We start from the raw sequence: 15,747 nt of genomic DNA on the forward strand, positions 1-15,747 counted from the left end.
GGTAGACAGCAGATCCCCTGGGCTGAATCGGAGGTCAGTAAAAAGATCACACACATACTGTACATACACACACACACACACACACACACATACACACATACACACACATATATATATATATATATATATATATATATATATATATATATATATATATATATATATATGTATATATATATATATATATATATATGTATATATATATATATATATATATATATATATATATATATATATATACACACACACACACACATTTATACACACACACACACATATATATACACAAACACACATACATATATACACACACACACACACACACATACATGCATATACACACACATACACACAGACACATACATACAGACACACACACACACACCACACACACTGTACATATATACAGACACTAGGGACGAGCTGAACACCCCCCGCCCGGTTCGGTTCGCACCAGAACTTGCGAACAGGGGGAAGTGCAGTCGCTGTAAATCTGAGGGGAAGGGATGATGGGCGTGACCGGAGGTTGAGGGGAAGGGGAGGGCGTTGCTGACCCGGACCAAGCTGCTCCTCTCTATGTCCACGCTGAAAGCATGAACGCCGGAGTGACACTTCCATGCCTGTGACGGCCTGATCCCGAGGAGATAAGGAGTTTTTTGCGGAGTGGGGCGGCACATCGAAAGATCCGACCGGCGCCTCAGTGTTCGTTATATATATGCCCTATAGGATCCCTCTTCAGAGCGCCGGCTTAAAACAAACAGGAAGCAGCTGGAGGACGCTGCCGAGCTGAACAGCTGACTGAGCGGTGGGGGTAAGGAAGACTGCACAGGTATGCTTTATGCTATGCTCTATTTGCCCTGGGAATGCTTGTTTGAATAGCCCCCTGGATAAGACTTTCTGGAAACTTCCCCTGAAGACACCCTTTGGTGAACTCCTAGTGGTGAAGAGTGGGGAGGAGGATATTGGGGGCTGGAAAAGGTGGCTGTAAGGAGGGGTGCAAAATTACTGGTTAAACGCTCCACTGCAGGCTACAGTTTTTTTAGTTTTTTTCACTTTTTGTCTTTTTTTTTGGATTCTTTTGGATTCTCTAAATCCCAAGGGGTGAGGGAGGACAGGATGACCAAAAAAAAGGGGTCAGAGGAGACCGCAGCACAAGAAGGAGCTGGGGCACACAATTTGCGCGGCCCCAAGGACAAAGCCAGTCAGGGGGCGGCAGCAAAACTGGAACGCTTTGCGCATACACCAAATTGTACACCTAAAAAAAGTGGCCAGATGGGGGATGCGCAACATCAAGGTGCACAGGCCAATCACTCTGTGGGAAGGAAAAGTCAAGGCCCGGCCCAAGTTTGCGCACCTACAGTCACCATACCAGCGTCGCAGATGCACTTAAGTAGGGAGAGCGGTCTGGGCAACGAAACAATAGAAGGCAAGGGGTCACCAGAGCAGGAACCATCTCTAAAAGAAATTCTCCTAGCAACCAATGCCTGTAAGACCGCGCTGTCGGATTTAGCGGATCAGCTCAGAGGCATTAGAGACGATTTAGCCACGCTTAAAAGGGATACGCAGGAGGTATGTGCTCGGACCACCGTTCTTGAGGAGAGACTCAGTCAGGTGGAAGATGATGTGAATCCACTGAGACAAGAGATTAAAAAGATGAAGGTACAACTAGATTCATGCTTAAGAAAAATGGATGAATATGAGAACAGGGCACGCAGGAAGAACGTGAGGGTTCTGGGTCTCCCCGAAAGAAGCGAGGGCAACAATCCGGCAGAATTCATGGAGGGATGGTTTAGGGATATGTTTGGCAAAGACGCTTTTTCTAACCTGTTCGCGGTGGAACGAGCGCATAGAATCGCACCTAGGAAGCCATCTTTAGGGGGACAGCCAAGGCCTCTTATAGTCAAAATTTTGTTTTTTAGAGACAAAATTACCATTCTTTAGAAAGCGAGGGAGATGAAGAATATTCTGTATAATGGAGCAAGAATATCCTTGTATCCAGATTTCTCCCCTGAGCTGCAGAGACAGAGGGCAAAATTTGCGGAGTGCAAGCGGAGTCTACAACAGCATAAAATAGGCTATGCGCTGCTATATCCAGCCCGTTTACGGGTAACAACAAATGGGGAGGTACAGTTTTTTAATGCCCCCGCGGAAGTGTTCTCATGGCTGGAGAAGAATGAGGGAAGATCTCGGTCGGGAGAAAGGCCTTAGAAGGAGAGAGAGGGGGAAGTGGAGGACAGAATCTGGGGCATTTTGCCCAGCGAGCGGATGCATATTTGGGGACGTGACTTTTTTTTTTTTTTTTTTTTTTTTGAACTTATGGACATTTTTCTCGGTTCTCCTCCCTCCCCCCGTCTTTTCATGGTTACACTTGTAGAGGGGTGGGAATAGGGAGGTAGTGGACAAAAATCCTTTTCACGTTGGTTATGTTGGGGGTAATCCCCCTCTTATATATATATAGGTTCGGGGTGCAATGCAAAAGGGGGAAGAGGGTGTACCCACGGTTTGTGGGTTAATACGGTCACTTTAGAAGCTCGGAGGGATGGGCCCAAGGTTGGGCTGGTGGGGGAGGGGGGAGGGGGGGATGGGGCGGGGGGGAGGGAGGGAGGAAGGGGGGGACGGGATGGGGGAGGGAGGGGGGTTGGGGGGGATGGGGGAGGGAGATGGGTATATGGGGGCATGGGGGGAGGGAAAGGAGTAAGAGGGTAGAGTGGTGTGAAGTAGGAAGTGTGGTAGAAGCACAAAAAGTGAAAACACTGAGATTTCAATCATTAATTTTGAAAGTTTTGGGAATAGAATACTATGTGGAGTTAAGACACAGAAATAGGTGCGAAGAAACACAAAAAATAAAAGCACTAGGATCTCAATTATTAATCACAAAAATTTTGAGAATAGAATATTATGTTGAGTCAAGACACAGGAATAGGTGAATGGTAGGCACTAAAATAGATAAGAGGGTGAATTTAGGTAAATCTAAATATATGAAGATATGTTCTTGGAATGTAAGGGGGGTGAAAGATGTATGTAAGAAACAAGCCATTTTTTCTATGGCCAGAACAAGGGATGTCAGGATACTCTGTCTCCAGGAGACCCACCTAGACAAAGACACAGTGAATACTCTGAGGAACAGGAACTATCAAGAGCAGTATCACTCAACTCATACCTCGTACTCAAGGGGAGTGAGTGTGCTGATAAATACTGGGTTGGTTTTCTCCTGCAGACAGAGTAAACTGGATAAGTACGGTCGATATGTTTTTCTCTACTGTAATATTGAGGGGCGGGATTGTGTTCTTGCAAGTGTGTATATTCCTCCACCATTCAAAAGAGAAATACTTAGCAAATTGATAAGCTTCATAGCGGACAAACCTGGGGTACCGGTTATAGTGACGGGGGACTTTAATACGGTTATGGACAACTGCGTAGACAGATTCCCGACAAAGGGGACCCCTGGAGGATTATCTAAGGGCCCACTTTCCCAATTCTGTGAGGAAGTGGGATGGGTGGATACCTGGAGGAAGTGGCATCCGAGCGAGAGGCAATATTCATGCCACTCGAAGACGCATGCAACTTTATCCAGGATTGATTTAGTGCTCTGTAATGAGGAAGCCCTGAGGACAATGGGTGGAATAGATTACGAACCAAGGGGGATCTCAGACCACTCTCCACTGGTTTTCTCAGTTAGAATGGGGTGGAGCGCTGGAGGGGGGGAGTGGAGACTGAACCCCTTTTGGCTTGAAATAATTGAGGATGATGAGGCGATAGCCGGTTGTTTGGAAGAATTTATAAATATGAATTCAGGATCTACCTCGCTAGGTATAACCTGGGATGCCTTGAAGGCGTTCCTTAGAGGGGTCTTTATTCAGAAAATCTCCTATGCCAAAAAGAAAACACGGGCCAAGGAACATGGAATAAGAGAAAAGGTGAGGGTGGCAGAAGGGAGGTATCTAGAGGAGCCAACTACAGCTAGGTATGAGGCTTGGGTAGAATGCCAGGAAGAATACAAGAAATTAGTACTAGAGAAAGAAGAAAGGAGCAGAATGTTTCAGAAACAGAAATTCTTTTGTGAAGGGGAATCAGTGGGTAGTACTTTGGCACTGATAGCTAGGGCAAATGGCCCCTCATCCACTATAGCAGAAATTTGGGATAAGGACGGGAACACCATTAGAACTACCCTGGTATAGTGGATATGTTTAAAGATTACTATGAGGGTCTGTATGGGGCCCCACAGTCGGATGTAGAGGGGGAGATGTGGGAGTTCTTTGAGAAATTGAAAATAACCCCGTTATCCAGTGAGGAAAGAGATGCTCTGGAAGCTCCATTGACGCTGGTGGAGTTGCAGGGAGTGGTAAAGGAAATGGCGAATCAAAAATCGCCAGGACCGGACGGTTTGCCCATAGAAACTTATAAGAGATACGGGAATGTCTTGTTGCCAAAATTATTGGAAGTTTTGAACGGAGCCGTGGTGGAGGGTGGATTGCCTATGTCTATGACAGAAGCCACTATTGTAATCTTGTTAAAGGAAGGGAAGAACCCGTTAGATGTAGCCTCATATAGACCCATCTCACTTCTATGCACAGACATTAAGATTCTGGCAAAAACCTTGGCAAACAGGTTAAAAAAGATAATTGCGAAAGTAATCCACCTAGACCAAACCGGCTTCATACCGGATAGATCGGTGAATATGAATATTAGAAGATTGTACAGTAATATACAAGTACCTACGGAAAAAGATGGGAATAGAGCTATACTATCACTAGATGCGGTCAAGGCATTTGATTGCCTTGAGTGGCATTATCTGTGGAAAGTACTGGCAGAGTTTAAATTTGGCCCTAATTTTGTGAAATGGTTGAGTCTCTTATATGATAAACCAAGAGCCAGGGTTAGGGTTAACGGTGAGTGCTCCGGGTGGTTTCAGCTTGGGAGGGGGACGAGACAGGGGTGCCCACTGTCGCCCCTGCTCTTCGCCCTTGCATTGGAACCTCTGGCGGTCTCCCTAAGAATGTCGCAAGAAGTGCAGGGTTTTAAAAGAAAGGGCGCAGAGGAGAAAGTCGCAATGTATGCGGATGATATTCTGCTGTTCCTGGAAGATACACAAGCTTCCCTGCTAGGGGTTATGAAACTGATTAAAAAATTTGGGCGCTTTTCGGGTTTAAGAATTAACTGGGAAAAATCGGCTCTCTTACCGATAGACCCCCTGGTTAACCCGCTCCCAGGACAGGTGAATACCCTAAAAATCGTAAACCAAATGAGATACTTGGGGGTAAACATAACCAAAGACCCAAGGCAGTATATAGCTGGTAATGTGGTACCATTAATGGCAAAGTTAAAACAAAAGAGCCGGGTGTGGGGCGGCCTTCCTCTCTCGGTCGCCGGCAGATGCAATCTTATCAAAATGATATGGATGCCGCAAATTTTGTTTGTGCTACACAACTCTCCTGTCTGGATCCCAAGGCACTGGTTTGGGAGGCTGGATAGTTTGTTTAGGGAATTAATTTGGAAGAATGGAGTGGCAAGAATTGGTTTGAGAGCGCTGCGGCGGTCGAGAGAGGAGGGAGGCCTGGCACTACCGGACCCCTGGAGCTACTTTCTGGCAGCCCAGATCCAGTTTTTGAGAGGCAGCAATTTGGTGGAAGAAAGGGTAGGAAGAAAGAGTGTATGGTTGTATAATAGCAGTCATGATACGGAGGTGGAGGCAGTGGAGGCTGAACTTTTTGGATATAGCTGCCCAACAACTCAGCTAATGATTAAATGCTGGAAGTCGGTAAAGGCGGTACTGGGATATACAGGGTACTCCGAGTTTTCCCCGATATGGAACAATAAAAATCTGAAAGAGTTCAGGGTGATGGGGAGAATAGAAGAATGGGAGAGGAGGGGTATCCATTGCTTGATGCAACTCTACAGGGCAGGAAGGTTAAAAACGTTCCAAGAGATAAAAGAGGAATTTGCAGTGCCCAACAGATTATTTTTTAGTTACTTGCAAGTAAGGCACGCCCTTGAGGTACAATTCAGTGGCAAGATGATAGAGTGGAGCGAAATGCCCTTGCTAAGGAATCTGGTAAATACTAAGGGGTCTAAAGGGCTGATCTCACAAATGTACAATAGTATAAACAAGGCGGGGCGAGAAGGGGGGGTGGAACCCAGGAAGAGAGCTAAATGGGAGGAAGAGGTTGGCACAATAACGGAGGAACAATGGAAATTTATTTTAGCATTGGGGCCAAGGATATCTTTATCACCGTCACAGGGAGTCTCTTATTTATTTTTGATCTATAGACTCTATTATACTCCAGAGAAATTATTTAGGTTTGGTAAGAGGCAGGATGCAAAATGTCAGCGGTGCGGAGAGGAAAAAGGAGACCTCGTACATATGTTTTGGCGATGTCCCAAGTTATACAGATATTGGGAAAAGCTAGTGGAGGAAATCAATGAAATATTTGGGTCCGCATTAGAAATGGAGGGCAGAATCTGTCTGTTGAGTTTGCTGGAGGAAAATGATATGCCGAGGGACACCCAGACCGCCATTATAAGATGCCTGTTTCAGGCAAGGAAAATTATAGCACGAAAGTGGCAGGCAAAAGAACCCCCAACAGTAGAAGAATGGAGAAAGGAGGTCAAGGACTTGGTTACGAAAGAGGAATATTGGTATAGGAAAAGAGGCACCTTAATGAAATATAAAAACATATGGAAGTTATGGCTCGAGCATGAATGGGCTGGATAGATGGAAGAATATGAGGTGGAATGGGTGGCGTGCGTATGGGATAAGAGGAGGGTGGAGGGGAATGGAGGGATAGGGGGGGGGTATGAGGGGAAAATGGAGGTTTAAAAGGCTTGGGGATATTATTAGAAGATTGAATATTTATATATGGTCCTTATATGATCCGCTCGCTTGGAAGAAAATCGTGCTTTACTTTTAACTGTTAACTATGAAGTTTAGGCTTAAATAAAAATTAAACAATATATCAGCCACAATGATGTGAAAAAAAATAGAGACGGAAAAATTTTGATTTTCAAAGTTGATACGACTTCTCTTAAAATAAATTTCGCTGATGTGGCAAAAAAAGAAAAAAAAAAAAAAAAAAAAGAACTTGCGAACAGGCAAAAAATGTGGGCGAACACCATTAAAGTCTATGGGACATGAACATGAAAAATCTAAGTGCTAATTTTAAAGGATTATATGCAAGTTATTCAAAACATGTAATAAAATATAAAGAAAGAAATTGTGCTAGGTGTGTGATAAATAAACATAAATTATTAAAAATTAAACTGTGAAGGATATCCTGCTGCTAAGCACTATAACCCTGATATGAGACACAGAGAGATAAATGTATATATAAAAGAGCAGCGCTGGATAATAAACCAATAATTTACCAAGTGAACATAATATATATGTTTGCACTAAAGTGAAATATGTGTCATAATCAAATATGTGTCATAATCAAAAAATATCCAGTGAAAAAATCAGGTGAAAAAAAAACGGGTAAAAAAAGGCCATACATAAAATTAATATGTTATAGAAAATATGTGCATAATAAACACATACTGTGACAAAAAAAAGTTCATAAGTGAAGGTATCCCAATGAAAGAATTCCAATACAAGAATCAAGGTCTATATTCTCCACCGCTTGTGCTGCCCGTCACCTTACAATAGATAATGGAGGCTTACCAGAAAGCCTGCGACCCCCCCTTCTCAGGGGGGTCAAAACAGGCTTAGTAGAGATTTATTTAATTTTTGATTTTCCTATTTATGAACTTATCTTACAAATTGTTTCCTCTTCACTTACCCAGCAGTATTTAAAAAGTCCACAAGATGGCACTGCTCTGTATATATTCCTCTTGGAGCAGTATTATGACTGCTCTACGGTGTCATTTTTTTAAAAATCCACAAGATGGCACTGTTTTTATATATTTTTATTTTTATTTGGAGCAGTATTAGGACTGCTCTGTGGGGTCAGCAATGAGTCACCTTCTCCGCCAACTAGGTTGGTTTAAGTTTGGCGGGAATAGCCATTTTAGATTGTCCAATAAGCTCTGAGTATCGGTTTTAGGGAACCTATGGCTGCGCTTCTCCGCCCTGCCGTGTGGATATTTAAAGCGCATGTGCATGCGCGTGTGCGTACCCCTGATGACGTCAGTTGTGACAAAACGGTCGTAGGGTTTGTTGCGTGTACAAGCACGGCGCATACGCGTTGTGATTTTTAGATACTACTAGAGTTTTTTTATCTATATCCTTGCAAGGAACGTTTTTATTGTATTGGAAATTTTTGTTTAATAAACCATCAAAGGAATCTCTGCACTACTGGAGTCTTTTCTTTCTTTTCCTGGATAATCCATTGTATGCTGTGGAAGTGGCTATCCATTGGTGCGCAGTCCCTGTTTCATCGGTTGTCCATTGGTGCGCTCTTGCCCCTTCGGTCAACTATTGGTGCGCAGCACTTATCTCCTGGAAGTGAGATATGGAAGTTACTCCTTACTGATGCCAGCTGGTCACCTGGGAATCCTTAACAGTGTCCCTGCTGTCTCTACTAAGCCTGTTTTGACCCCCCTGAGAAGGGCGGTCGCAGGCTTTCTGGTAAGCCTCAATTATCTATTGTAAAGTGATGGACAGCACAAGCGGTGGAGAATATAGACCTTGGTTCTTGTACTGGAATTTTTTCATTGGGATACCTTCACTTATGAACTTTTTTTTTGTCACATTATGTGTTTATTATGCACATATTTTCTTTAACACATTAATTTTATGTATGGACTTTTTTACCTGTTTTTTTTCACCTGATTTTTTCACTGGATATTTTTTGATTATGACACATATTTGATTATGACACATATTTCATTTTAGTGCAAACATATATATTATGTTCACTTGGTAAATTATTGGTTTATTATCCAGTGCTGCACTTTTAAATATACATTTATATGCAAGTTATTGCCATAAAAAGTATCTTGCCCTAGGATACATGTATCAATGCATCAATGGTGACGTAAGCGAGTGACCCCACCCCTTCTGATGTCATGTAATGTCAGAGGGGCGGGGTCACCCGTTTACATCACTGGGTGGCCCCGCCCTCAGCTATAGAACAGCTATCAAAGTGAAAAGCCTGCAGTCAGCGGGAGCCTCCCACGGAGGTGGAGTTTTTCCATTTTTTTTTTTTTTAAATTTCTCTGGAATGTTTTTAATAAAGGACAAACTGTCTACTGTCATCCTTACTTTTTGACACTTTTTTGGGTGAATGTGTAGGGGTACAATGTACCCGATACCCATTCACATGGGGGGGAGGATCTGGGCTTCCAGATTCCGATAAGCTCTGCAGAATCCTACAACCACAGGGCAAGGGTCGTGGGGAAGAGGCTCTTGTCCCTATCAACATGAGGACAAGGTGTTTTGGCGGGGACACAAAAACACCCTCCCCATGTTGAGGGCATGTGGCCTGGTACGGTTCAGGAGGGGGGGCTCTCTTGCCCCCCTTTTCCTGCGGCCTGCCAGGTTGCGCGCTCGGATAAGGGTCTGGTATGAATTTTGGATGGGACCCCCAACGTCATTTTTTTAAATATTTTGGCTCGGGGTTCCCCTTAAAATCCCTACCAGACCTGAAGGGCCTGGTATGGATTTTGGAGGGACCCCCACGCAATTTTTATTTATTTTTTTTGGTGCGGGGTTTCCCTTAATATTCATACCAGACCCAAAGGGCCTGGTAATGGACTGGGGGGGGGGCATGCCGTTTTTTTCAATGATTTGTATGTATATTGCTTTTAAATTACATCTTTTCCGTTAGAAATGTCATTTTTCTGTGGCATAGTAAAACACATTGCACAGATGTGCTAATTTACAGGCAGACTAAGGAGACCCCCAAGGCAAATTATTTATGGGGATATTTAATTTTTATTGTTTCACTTTAAGCATTGTTAAAATCACTGCTCCTGAAAAAACAGCCATTTTTAAAACTTTTTTTTACATTGATACATGTCCCCTGGGGCAGGACCCAGGTCCCCAAATACTTTTTATGACAATAACTTGCATATAAGTAGGGATGAGCTTCGAGTTCGAGTCGAACTCATGTTCGACTCGAACATTAGCTGTTCGCAAGTTCGCCGAACACCGAACAATTTGGGGTGTTCGCGGCAAATTCGAATGCCGCGGAACACCCTTTAAAAGTCTATGGGAGAAATCAAAAGTGCTAATTTTAAAGGCTTATATGCAAGTTATTGTCATAAAAAGTGTTTGGGGACCCGGGTCCTGCCCCAGGGGACATGTATCAATGCAAAAAAAAGTTTTAAAAGTTGTTAAAGGGGGCTTCCAGATTCCGATAAGCCCCCCGCCCGCAGACCCCCACAACCACCGGCCACGGTTGTGGGGATGAGGCCCTTGTCCTCATCAACATGGGGACAAGGTGTTTTGGGGGGCTACCCCAAAGCACCCTCCCAATGTTGAGGGCATGTGGCCTGGTACGGTTCAGGAGGGGGGGGGCCGCACTCTCGTCCCCCCCTCTTTTCCTGCGGCCTGCCAGGTTGCGTGCTCGGATAAGGGTCTGGTATGGATTTTTGGGGGACCCCACGCCGTTTTTTTTTTTTTTTTTGGCGCGGGGTTCCCCTTAAAATCCATACCAGACCTGAAGGGTCTGGTATGGAATTTAGAGGGAACCCCACGTCATTTTTTTTTTTAATTTTGGCCGGGGTTCCCCTTAATATCCATACCAGACCTGAAGGGCCTGGTATGGAATTTAGGGGGACCCCCCCACGTCATTTTTTTTTTTTTTAATTTTGGTTCGGGGTTTCCCTGGGGGGAATTCCCATGCCGTTTTTATCAATGAACTTCTATGTGTATTGTCGGCAATGCAATAGCCGCGAGTAGTTTTAAATGAGTTTTTTCCTTCCAAATGTCATTTTGCTGTCAGACTGTTCTAAACACAGGAAACATGCGCCCCTTTACAGGCATACTATAGACACCCCCCAGGTACGAAATTTAAAGGGATATTACACTTTTATTGTTTGACTTTAAGCATTATTAAAATCACTGCTCCTGAAAAAACGGCCGTTTTTAAAACTTTTTTTTGCATTGATCCATGTCCCCTGGGGCAGGACCCAGGTCCCCAAACACTTTTTATGACAATAACTTGCATATAAGCCTTTAAAATTAGCACTTTTGATTATTCATGTTCGTGTCCCATAGACTTTAACGGTGTTCGCGTGTTCGAGCGAACTTTTTTCCTGTTCGCATGTTCTGGTGCGAACCGAACAGGGGGGTGTTCGGCTCATCCCTACATATAAGCCTTTAAAATGAGCACTTTTGTTTTTTCATGTTCTGTCCCATAGACTTTAACTATTTGCACGATTTGCATTATCGGGCATTCTGCGACACTCGAATTTGCTGTAAACGCCCCATAATGTTCACTGTTCGGCAAACAGGCGAACACCCGATGTTCGAGTTGAACTAAGATTCTACTCGAACACCTTACAGACACACAATATATATATATATGTATATATATATATAGATAGATATATTTATATATCTATCTATATATATCAGGCACAAGCGCAAGCACACACTCTCTGCTGAAAGATCTGCTCTGTGTTACTACACCTGTGAATGAATGAATGATTTGTATAGCGCTGCAGTTGCGAACTGAAACGCCTCAAGACCTGTACTGCCTATAGCGCTAAAACTCTGCACCCCCCTGTCCTTGATTGCTAGGACTGCTGGCATCCTAACAACCAATAACATCACTTGTGTGGTTCAGCTCCCAGAGAAGAACAGAACTTCCCTATTTACACTTGCACCAGCTCCCAGCTCCCAGCCTGTTGCTACAATCATGCTGATGTAAGGGCGTGTACATTGATGTAAAAGGGGGCACACAGAGGTAAGGGGGGACATACTGATATATGTTGGAGGCACACAGATATAAGGAGGGCACACTGATGTAGGGGGGCAAAGAGGGGGGATACTCTGTTGTAAGGGGGCACTAATGTAAGGGGGACAATGATGTAAGGGGGGGGGGCACTGATGTAAGATGGGGAATTGATATAAGGGGGGAATTGATGTAAGGGGGCCTCGGAAGTAAGAGGGCAAACTGATGTAAGGGGGGACTATGATGCAAGGAAGTCACTATTATAAGGGGGGACAATGATGTAAAGGGGAACTGAAGTAAGAGAGGACATTGACATGAAGTGGCAAACTTATGTAAGGGGGGGGCACTGAAGTAAGGAGCACACTGATGTAAGGAAGGACTCTGATGTAAAGAGGGGAATTGATGCAAAGGGGGGTTCTGAAGTAAGAGGGTACTCTGATGCAAGGAAGGCACTATTGTAAGGGGGAATTGAAGTAAGGAGGGGCTCTAAAGTAATGAGGAGTTCCGATGTAAGGGGGCACACTGATGTAAGGAAGGACTCTGATGTAAAGGGGGGTACTCTGATGTGAGAAAGGGTGACTCTGGTGCAAGGAAGACACTATTGTAAAGGGGGACGCTGATGTAAGGGGGAATTGATGTAAGAGGGGACATTGATATAAAGGGGAAACTGATGTAAGGAGGGGCTCTGAAGTAAAGCAGGATACCAACGAAAGGTGGGACATTGATATAAAAGGGGGGGGCACTGATGTAAGGCAGGACTCTGATGTAAAATGTAATACTGATGATAGGAGGGACTCCCCTTACATCAGTGTACCCCATTACTTTAGAATCCCCTCTAACATCAGAGTCCCTCCTATCATCAGAATCCTCTAACTAATGTTAAAGGATAAGTTCACCCTTGCTCGCTTTTATTTTTTCTAAATTTCAGCTCCCCTATGTACCAATATAGCATTCATGTACTTTTTTTGCAAAAATATCAACTCTTTCCATTAATTCTACATACACTTTCTTTACTTGTCTTCATCCATGTTTCCAGACGTATCCATTTGTAATGTCTTACTTCCTGATCAGACTATAGGTTATGACACAGGAAGGAGTTGACCAGCTGATTAGCACATACCCTGCATCATCCATCCACCCACCCACTCCCAGCTGCACTTTTTTTATATGAAATGCAATCGGTGATCACCCTTGTCACTAAATACACAATATACATTTAGATTGCATAGTGTATGGCCATCTTTATACATGTAATAGAAGGGAGTGGACAGAAACACTCAGCTGTCAAGCCCCGTTCACATCTCTGCAAAGCGGGAAGTCACATTCTCGCATGCGTCTTTTTTTAGCGTGGTGGGGAGGTGTTTTGGAGTATTTTCACTCATCGCACATAGGGAAGCCCATCCACCTGAATGGGCTGCCCTACACACAGCAATCGCCCCAAAGAAGCTTCAGAACATTTTTTTAGAGCGGAGCTTGGTGCGTTTTTTACTGTGATTTTTGGTGCAAGGCATTTCTGAAATGCAAGGAAACGCACAGATGTAATTGGAGCCTCATTGTTCTTGTGTTAATGCACCAATTTCACTTTCAGGCCCCATTCACATCCCATAGCTGTCGCACATTTTGTGGCTCATTTTTCCTGTGACACCATTAGGGCAGCCTGTTGATTTTATATGGCTGCACTACGTGTGACTTATGGGACATTTTGGAGTTTTTCATGTTTTTTACTGTGCATTTTGCAGCATTTTCCCCTCGTTTTTTCACATGTCAAAATGTGTGTTTGCTTCTGTGTTTGGTGTGCCATTAACAATTAATGGCACTGAATGTGCAACTAGTAATTCTAGGTGTATAAAGATGGCCATACACTATACAATCTGATTGTACAATGTCCTTTTGATTTACCAGATTTATAAAATAGGAGGAAACACCTATCTAGTTAATCACTCTGTATCCAATCAGTCAGGCCCTTACAGTACATAGTTGATGGTAGATCTAAAGGAGATTGTACAATTAGATTTTATAGTGTATGGTGAACTTTACAGAACCCAGGAGACCCTTCTCCTGTTTTCAATACTACAGCTCTATCCACATAGGCTGTTATCTGATCTTTCATCTCCTGCACACTTCAAAATGCCAAATGAAAGAGCTATGCAAGATTAAACTTAAAGGCTAAGTTCCCCTTTGTTCTCCTTTTTTTTTTTTTCTAAATTCCAGCTCCCCTATGTACCAATATAGCATTCATGTACTTTTTTGCAAAAATATCAACACTTTCCATTAATTTTCCAGACTCTTACTTCACTGTCCTCATGGATGTTTGTACAATCAGATTTTATATGGCACACCAAACACAGAAGCAAACACACATTTTTCCATGTGAAAAAATGAGGGGCAAATGCTGCAAAATGTACAGTAAAAACCACGCAACCCACAAAACGCCAAAATGTCCCATAAGCCACATGTAGTGCAGCCAATTGAAATCAACAGGCTGCCCTATGAGTATCACAGGAAAAATGAGCCACAAAATGTGCGCTCCCACTATGCTAGATATGATGGGACCCGAAAGTGAAATTGGTGCGTTAACACAAGAACAATGAGGCATTTGTGCATTACCTTGCATTTCATAAATGCGCTGCACCAGAAATCACAGTAAAAAACGCACAAAGAAAAGCTCTAGAAAAAAGTTCTGAAGCTTCTTTGGGGCGATTGCTGTGTGTAGGGCAGCCCATTCAGGTGGATGGGCTTCCATATGTGTGATGAGTGAAAATGCTCCAAAATGACTCCCCACCTCAGTAAAAAAGACGCATGTGGGAATGTGACTTCCCGCTTTGAAGAGATGTGAACGGGGCTTGAAAGCTGAGTGTTTCTGTCCACTCCATTATATAAACTTGTATAAAGATGGCCATACACTATGCAATCTGATTGTATATTGTGTATGTAGTGACAAGGGTGATCACTGATTGCATTTCACTTAAAAAACGTGCAGCTGGGAGTGGGTGGGTGGGTGGATGATGCAGGGTGTGTGCTAATGAGGTCAGCTGGTCAACTCCTTCCTGTGTCATAACCTATAGTCTGATCAGGAAGTAAGACATTACAAATGGATACGTCTGGAAACATGGATGAGGACAAGTAAAGTAAGTGTATGTAGAATTAATGGAAAGCGTTGATATTTTTTTCAAAAAAAGTACATGAATGCTATATAGGTACATAGGGGAGGTGGAATTTAGAAAAAAAAGTGAACAAAGGTGAACTTATCCTTTAAGGTTGGATTCTAAAGATTCTGACACTGATGCAATATAATAATATTGTAAAAAATAGAATACAATTGTAAAAAAAAATTTAAAAAATTAAATAATAAAAATAAAAAACTACTGACATCGTTCTCTTTCAGGGCAAGGGGGGGGTGCCAAACTGAGCCTTTTCCCTGGGTGAAAGAATGTCTATCTTACCACTGACTGTACTGAGCCTGAGGAATTTCCTTGTCAAAAGAAGTTTATTGAGTATACAATGTTATAAAGATACATAAAGTAAGTTTACAAGGATCTATAAAGTAAGCTTACAGTAGGGTTTATATAGGTAAATATCATGAAATTTCAAATATTAAACATTGGGTTCACGTAAACCTAAATTAAAGATATATATAATTTCCTTAGTTACTTTTGTAGGTATTTAAATGATTTATACCTACTATACATATTGTTTACAAGTAGAGTGTATATAGGTCAAATAAATTCTGATAATGAGCTTTAATCGTAAGGTGGAGAAAAGGAAAGAGAAAGAAGAAAAAGGGTTGAAAGGTAGAGGTATGGTCCACAAGGTTGTCCCGATCGTCAGTTTATTATTCTTTTTAGTTCTCTTTGAAGCCTTAGAATGGGTGTCTCTGTAAGTCATTTAATCTGTTACCATGGCAACAGGA

This window comes from Aquarana catesbeiana, linkage group LG02 (genome assembly GCF_042186555.1).
Source record: "Aquarana catesbeiana isolate 2022-GZ linkage group LG02, ASM4218655v1, whole genome shotgun sequence".
Lineage (NCBI taxonomy): Eukaryota > Metazoa > Chordata > Amphibia > Anura > Ranidae > Aquarana > Aquarana catesbeiana.